We start from the raw sequence: 8,008 nt of genomic DNA on the forward strand, positions 1-8,008 counted from the left end.
TCATTAGTCACAAAAAGTCTAAACAACTGGGCCTTCTGTGATCTGGAATATACCTGCCACCTTATCCCACCTCCGCCCAGCCACAGCCACATGCACTCATGCTGTATTAAAGAGGAAAGAAGTCAATCAGAAGCAAATACAAATAAGACAAAACAAAAAACAAATCCTCGCACATCAAAAAAAATTGTGTTATATATCCTGAATTCAGTAGACATTTAGTATAGTTGATATTGACATGTTCTTTTATGTAATGTATGGTTGAATTGATTTTTTTGACTGAGCGCAAAAAGCAGTTACAAAATATTGGTCAAGAATATAAGTTTTAGGGTTGAGCAAACCTAGTTTTAAACCAAGTTCTGCCACTAATTAGCCTGGTGGTCCCAGGTAAGTGACAAACACATTGTACATTAACCTCTGTCTCCACGTCTCTGAGGTGGTGATGACGGTCCTCTTGCACAGGTATAATGAGGCTGCCAAGAGCTGCCTGGTGCCCACTGCCCTCGGGACAAAGACTGTAGCGCTCATGTCATGGGGAAAGGGGCTACCACACCATGACAGCATGGCCTTGCATCACCACAGTGCTCCACGCTTGGGTAGGCAGATTCAGGACTGCAGCTCATCTGATGCTAATGTTTGGGAGAGTAACCTCTAGGGTGTGAGGTTGTTGACTTCTAGAGACAAGAAGATGGTGTTTCCTCACCATCTAGAGATGGTGACCACCATTATAGTGGCAGTGAAGATGTGTTAAAACTCCTGTTTTACAGAGGAGAAAATTAGGATAAAAAATAATAGCAAATCACAGCATATGTTTCCTATGGGCTAGGCACTGCCCTGCATGTTTAATGTATTCTCTGTCATCAAATGTTCATAGGAATCTAGTGAGGTGGCTACTGTTATGATCCCTTTTTTTTTTTTTTTTTTTTTACAAATATGAACACTGAGGTTTAGAGGTTAAGTAACTTGACCAAGTAACAGAGCAGATAAGTTATAGTGTTGCCTCCTCCTGTTTTAGCTGTAATGAAAAGCATTCAGTTAGCCTGAACTTCCATCTGAGAGTGTTTCATCGCATTCCAAAGGCCAAGGAGCACAAAGCACAAGGCATAGAAAGGAAATTTTTTTCTTTCTTTTTTTTTTTTTTTCTAGAGACACAGAGTCTTGCTCTGTTTCCCAGGCTGGAGTGCAGTGGTGAGATCATAGCTTACTGCAGTCTCAAACTTCTGGGCTCACACAATCATCCCACCTCAGCCTCCTAAGTAACTAGAACTATAGGCGTGCACAACCATGTCTCGCTAATGTGTTAAAACATTTTTGTAGAGACAGGGTCTCACTAAAAAACTATGTTGCCTAGGCTAGTCTTGAACTCCTGGGCTCAAGCAATCCTCCCACCTTGGCTTCCTAAATTGTTAGGATTACAGGCATGAGCCACCGCATCTGGCCAGAAAGGACATCTGTACTCCAGAGCTGGGCAGAAAGGCAAGTGAGGACCTGCACCTTCTAAGCCCTGGAGGTTCTAGGCCGTGACTCAGAGCCAGGTGTCAGCTGGCCTGCCAGGGAGCAAAGCACAACACCTTGAATCAAGACTACTCTGTTCTTTGGGTTTTGCCTGTGGGAAATGCAGTATGGCCAGCAGGACTGGAGTGAGAACTCCCTGAGAGCAAAGCATGGCTGACCCAAGAGAAGTCCCTGTCTGTTCCACCAGTGGTTCACATGAGGACAGCGCTTTGTTAAAGCAAAAGAAGGAAGGCGTTGTAGGAACAGAGCAGAGTGTGCCGACTCCAAGGATTCAGCTGTGGGTCAAGGTCCAGTAGAGCCTTAGGCAGGCAAAAGAAAGGACCATTTGCAAACATAGGAAGGGCAACAGAACATTGTCCAGCCCTATCCTTCCACAGCCGGACCGCTGAGCCCAGCTGTGCACTTTGTGTCTTGTGCTGAGTGAGGGCTGAGCAGGGCTGAGCAGGGCTGAGCTCTGGCCCTTGCTGGGCTTTTCAGTGGGCTGTAGAAACCCAGGGAGGGAGCCTCGTGGTCATCCACCCTCCCAGTCACCCTCGGTAACTTACACACTAGGTCTGTCCTGCATCAGGACTGCCCTGTTCTAGTCCTAGTGCCTGACCAAGTCTCCAATCCTTCTGGGCCTCCATCAATAAGACCGGGAGCTTACCACAGGTATGTTTGACACCTTCTCATCCTAAAATTAAATGACTTTGTTTGTTTTCTTTTTGGAAGCATCTCCCTAGATAGTTTGAATTTCATCCTTCTAAGTAAGTATTTGGAGAATTTAAGCACTTCTGTAAGTAGAATATTACCTTATTAACAAGCTCCAGGATGAACTGATGATGCCTAGTCTCTAGACTCAAACATGTAAACTGCACGTTAAATGTTTAAATGCACATTTCTGCCATTTGTTTTCAAGCCATTATTTTAAAAATGTTTTTACGTTTTCAAAAATAATTTTAAAAAATAGTGATTAATTACAATTAATCCAACCAATTCTATACAACTATTATGTATTATCATTTTTTATTTTCCTCTTCCAGCCCATGCCCATGTACATAGTTATACTGATATAGTTGCAATCACAATGCACATATAATTTGGTCATTTTTCTCTCATTTGGCACTTCAGCTTAAACATTTTCTATGTAGCTACAAAATCTTTCTAATTTCGTTGAATGCATTATCTTCATCATTGTCCATGCACCATAATTTACTTAATTTCCAGAATGTTGTACATAGAGCTTGCTTGTAATTTCTTCTTGCTAGTATTGATAATGTTGTTAATTAACATTTTCGTGCATATAGCTTTTTTTTTTCTTGATGAGTTATTGATTCTTAAAGGGAAAAAAGCCCTCATGCATTTTGAAACTGCTAGAATGTGTGAAGCAATATTCACACCCTCAACATATGGTTGCGTGTAAGCCACAGAATTCCCTCCTGTTTCCAGCGAGAGGAGGCTTGGGACGCATCTCGTTATCAGCTGTCCTCTTTGAAGAGACTTGCAAAAATAATCCATCTGCACTTGGGGAAGCCCATTTATTTTACTTTCCCTCTTTTTTATTTGCTTCTTGTAAAAATTATTTTATAGGAGCAAAGTAGCTAACTTTTACATAGATAATTAAGTCCTTGTAACAACAAATCTAGGAGGCAAGACAGTGCGTTCTCCTCTCACTGCCCGCCCACCCCCCGACCAGTCCCAAAGCCGGTGTTTTCATGTAACAGTGCTGCTTCAGTAACCACCCATTCAATTTAAAACTCAATTCCAAAGCAAAGAGCCGTTTCTTTTTAAATGTAGTACATCAGACAAAGCAAATATGGACACTCCAAATCAGAAAGGACTGTGAACAATTTCAGCCACACCTGGAAACATGGTTTTTAAAACCGTGGCAAGTGTTGCCAATTTCAGGCACAGGGTAGGCATTCTGGCTCATAAGCCCCTAAAGTCTACCTTGTTTTAAACTAAAAATCACAAAGAATCGAGAGATCTTCATTTTATGGGAAACTGGAGCTGTACCAAATGTAAAACATCAAATTAAATTGAGTGAAAGCCATACCTGTACTAATGCTTTAAAAGGGAAGACTTGAAGCCTGATGCCTTTTACCAAAGGCTTGGGCAGCTGAGCTAGTGCAGCCTGAAAATGTCGCATAAAGTAAAATTTAGGTCATTTTTATTCATTCTGTTATGCAGAGTCACAGACCTCAGAAAAACACACTAATAAAACATCACGCTCGGCTTAATGGTCTCTACTCATTCGATTCCATAATGATAAATGAAATGCCATTAGCATAAGGCAAGTCCATTTCTTGCGGTCTGTGGAGGAGCCCAGGATTGTGACAGAATTGGAATGCAGAGAATTGATTGTTCACAGTTCAAAGGGAAAACTATGGCACATTTCATAACCCCATGCCAAGGCCACCGCTCTGGGAATGAAGGCCAAGCTCTGAAGAGGGTTGGGGTCCCCCAGACTGCAAACAGGAAGTATCTCAGACCTGGGTATGTGGACTAGAACAGTACCTGAAAATAGCATTAGAGAGAGACCAGAAGAGCAGGAAGTTGGAGAAGGCAGCCAAGGGCCTCTATCTTGCTCTGCTTCAGTCAACTTCTGCAGTCTTTATAAAAACACCTTTATGTTGAGCTCCTCTCATGAGCCAGGTAGTCTGCTGGGCTCTGGGAAAATAGCTAGAGATAAGATAGACAAGATTCCTGCTCTCTCGGTGCTTACATTCTAACGAGGAGGACTTTCTGATAAATTTAAAATGGCAGTTTTGCCAGGTGCAGTAACTCACACCTGTAATCCTAGCACTTTTGTTCCCAGACCAAATGGAGGGTCGAGATGCTTATTCTCATGGCCCAATAACAAGATGCAGATGAACTGGGAAAGGAGGGAGTTTTTATTTCTGAAACTGGTTACAGAGAGAAGGCTTGGAAAATATCACCCAACCAACTCAAAATTATGAAGTTTTGCAGAGCTTATATACCTTCTAAGTTATATGTCTACGTGTAAGTGTGCATTTATCTAAAGACGTAAGTGATTAACTTCTTTTAATCTATAAGATCTGAGTCCTGATGACCTTCCTCTGGAGCCTCAGTAAATTTACTTAATCTAAGTGGGTCCCGGTGCTAGAGTGATTAGCCTTATCTTTTGTCCCTGCTAAATCATGGAGGTATGGGGAGTTCCTTTAGATCCCCACTAAACTTGTTTGTGGAGGCCTGGTAAGTTTCTTTAGACTCCCAATAAAACTTGTTTAATCCTAAGCAGGTCCTATTAAGAATTCCTTCATTATCTTGTCATGCTTCAAAGCCCAAGAAAGGTCTAGGCAAAACTTTTGGCGGGCTTTTGTTACCTTCCAGCCTTTGTCTGAGGGCACTGGCTCTGTCGGCTGTTAATATTTATCTTAACCAGTCAGTCAGTGCTGAAACAGTTGTTATGGAGGCCTGCGTTAGTGAGACCTGGCCTGCCACACTTTGGGAGGCCGAGGTGGGTGGATCACTTGAGTTCAGGAGTTTGAGACCAGTCTGGACAACATGGCATAACCCTGTCTCTACAAATAAATAAATAAAATAAATAAATAAAAAATGGCATTTTTGTAGCACTTTTTTTGTGGCCTGAAATTATTGACAGGCTAATAGGGTGGTAGAGTTGCATGATTTAGCAAATAAAAATCCCAGATACCCAGTTAAGTTTGAATTTCAAATAAACAAGGAATTATTTCCTTTTTAGTGTATGTCCCAAATACTGCATGAGATCTACTTGTGCTGAAAAGTAATTCCTTGTTTACATGAAATTCAAATTTAACTGAGCATCCCATATTTTTCCTGATAACCCAAGTAGTGGGTAACGGGTAAGGGCAACATAAAATATGGTGGTCAGGGAAGGCTTCTGTTCTAAGACCCTTTCAGGCAGGGAACAATGTGCTTTTTGAAGGTCTATGTGATAAAAACAGATACTAAGCATTTGCATAGTGTTTGCTTGGGTCAGGCACTGTTCTAGGTACTTAACATATATTAATGTATTTAATCTTCGCAATAGTCCTGTGAGATAGATTCTGCTATTCTCCCCATTTGGCAGATAGAAAAACTGAGGCACAGACAGGGTAAGTAACTTATCCAAGGTCACCCAGTAAGTGGTGAAGTAGCCAGTCAGTCTGGCTCCAAAGTTTGTGCTCTAACCACTGTTGCCTGTCATGTAAGTCCACCATTGGAAGCATTCCATTTTACAGAAATCAAGGAAGTATCTTGAGATGTACTGCTATTTCAGCCAGCTGAGGAAGACACTGTACTCTCCCCTCTCTATATACACTTCCTGTCCTCCCTGATGATAACATCTGAATAGCACTTTTTACTTACAATCACTTTTATATGCATTTTTATTGGAACACTAAGTTTGATGAATCAGGTATAAGCAGACAAGGAGGGTCTCCAAGGATCATAGGAATTTAATCAACTTGAACAATCAGCCTGTTTTACAGCCTCCTGCCCTTCAGCCTGTTTTTCCCCAAACTCCATGTGGAATGCAGTCACCTTGTTAATTGGAACCAGCTCCTGACAGATCCTGGCAATTTATAGATGAGCCCAAGTGAACATTCCTCATGACCATGCTGAAGTTTCCACTCCAGGAGGAGCCACAGCTTCACTACCATAACATACAACCTACGTGCTGGCAGAATGACTCTGCCTCTGCATCACTGGGACCCCTTCTCTACATTCAACGATGTGCCCTCTCTCCTATCCATCACTCCATTAAACCCTCCTGCCATTTTCCCTCAGGAAAATGCTGCTTTGGAGAATACTCCCAGGGTTCTCCTCACCAAGTAATAAAACTCTTATTGATGATTGACGAAAACCTGTGTTCTCGTGGAGAGTCTTTTGTTACTTGCCAGGTGAATGAACTCCAATTTTTTGTTTTTTTTTTTCTTTTTTCTGGGTAACATAGGCTTTGCTGTTATCCTCATTTAGCAAATGAAGAAACTCAGACTTGGAAAGATTAAGTCATATATAATCCCATGGCAATAAGCAACAGAACTATGACTTGGCCTTAGATCTGCAAGAGCTTACTCTTGGCATATAGCCCACATCTAGCAGGGGCTCAAAAAAGGTATGTTGAACTGGACACAATGTGCTTCACCAGCTCTCAGCTGGGTAACCCCTTTGTAGAGAGGCTGAATATCTTCCCTGAATATGGTATTGTCTCCCTTGAGGATGCCAGTTCTTCAAATGGCTTGACAAACTCACGTGGGTGTGCCAGAAGGCTAGATGCTCAGACCTCCCCATGGAGGTGTAAATATTTTAGTCAGTGGCAGGAATAGTTCTATGAATAGTCTTATACCCATGAATAATGCAATCCCCTTCCTTTTCTCAACCAAATGACTGTAGGACATATGGGGCCAAGAACATGATGCAGATATGAGGCTGGATTATGTAAATCATTAGCCCACCTCCTATGGTGATGGAATTTGTCACCCCCACAAGCCCTTTTCCATTTGCCTTCAGAGGCTCATCCTTGGTCTTACATGATGGATTTGCTTTTCAGTTACGGAGGACAGTGCCCTGGACTGGGCATACTTAGGGTAAACCTTGTTTCTTAATGTGACTTCTTTTTACACTGGAAGGGGGCCAGGGCTGGATTTTTTTTCTTTCAGGGACCACAGGTTCTGACTTCAGGAGCCCAAGGAGAGCTCCTCCTGCCAGCAGCAGTATTGTTCTTGGCCAAATTTGGGTCTAGTGAAGAGTTTGAGAGAAGTTTGCAGAGTGGATGGGGCAGAACATGGGGGTCCAAGGCCCTTAGTACAGAGTGTTGGGGCTGGTAGCTGAGTAATGAAAAGGCACAGGTGGTGAGATGGGAAGCAAACTCCTTATTTTTATAATTAAAAAATATACAATTTAAAATTATGAAAGTATCCTTATTTTTACCTATCTTGCCCCTCCTTGCCACATCTTTATACTGTGGATTTGATTGCAAAATGTGGCATCTATTAATGTAAGAACCACGATAATATCTTGCACAGATTCCATTCCCACTGATCATCTGGAATAGTCTTCATGGAAGCCCTGAGGTAAGCAGGGATGGGGTGCTGACCATGATCCACAGGAGATGAGGATTCTGAGAGTCAGGGAAGTTAGGGGGCTTGTCCAAGGCTCTGCAGCAAGCAAATAATAGACAAGTGTTCAAAGGGAAGTGCTTGGACTCCCAGTTCAATACTGCTCATTTTTTCTTTAAAAAGGTGAGTACAGGTGTGGAAGTTCCCCCCCAACCCTGCCTCCTGCTGTATGAGCTCTCTGCAACTGGCACCAGGTGCCCACCCTAACTAACCTCACCTCACCCTCTTTCCTGTTCTGCCCCCAAGCCTCAGTATGGGATTTTGAAGCTGTTGTGTTGCCTCCATTCCAGAAAGCTTGGCCCACCAGCCCCAAGGTAGCAATCTTGGTTGAATCTTCCTCAAGGAGAAACACTTCCCCTCCATGTTCTTCTGATCTGCAGAGTGGTGGATGCTGCTTTTCTGCAGGCACAATGGAC

The 8,008-nt window shown here is 42.6% G+C and overlaps 1 long non-coding RNA gene across 1 annotated transcript in view; it reads left to right on the forward strand.

Moving 5' to 3' along the window:
- LOC129048353 (uncharacterized) overlaps positions 1 to 6,333 on the forward strand; it is a 179,542-nt gene extending 173,209 nt beyond the window's left edge. The window contains exon 18 of the long non-coding RNA XR_008510625.2: positions 5,952 to 6,333. This is a non-coding gene — a long non-coding RNA (uncharacterized LOC129048353). The remainder of the gene's footprint in view (positions 1 to 5,951) is intronic.
- The last annotated feature ends 1,675 nt before the right edge of the window (positions 6,334 to 8,008 follow it).

Source organism: Pongo abelii, chromosome 8 (genome assembly GCF_028885655.2).
Source record: "Pongo abelii isolate AG06213 chromosome 8, NHGRI_mPonAbe1-v2.0_pri, whole genome shotgun sequence".
Classification (NCBI taxonomy): domain Eukaryota; kingdom Metazoa; phylum Chordata; class Mammalia; order Primates; family Hominidae; genus Pongo; species Pongo abelii.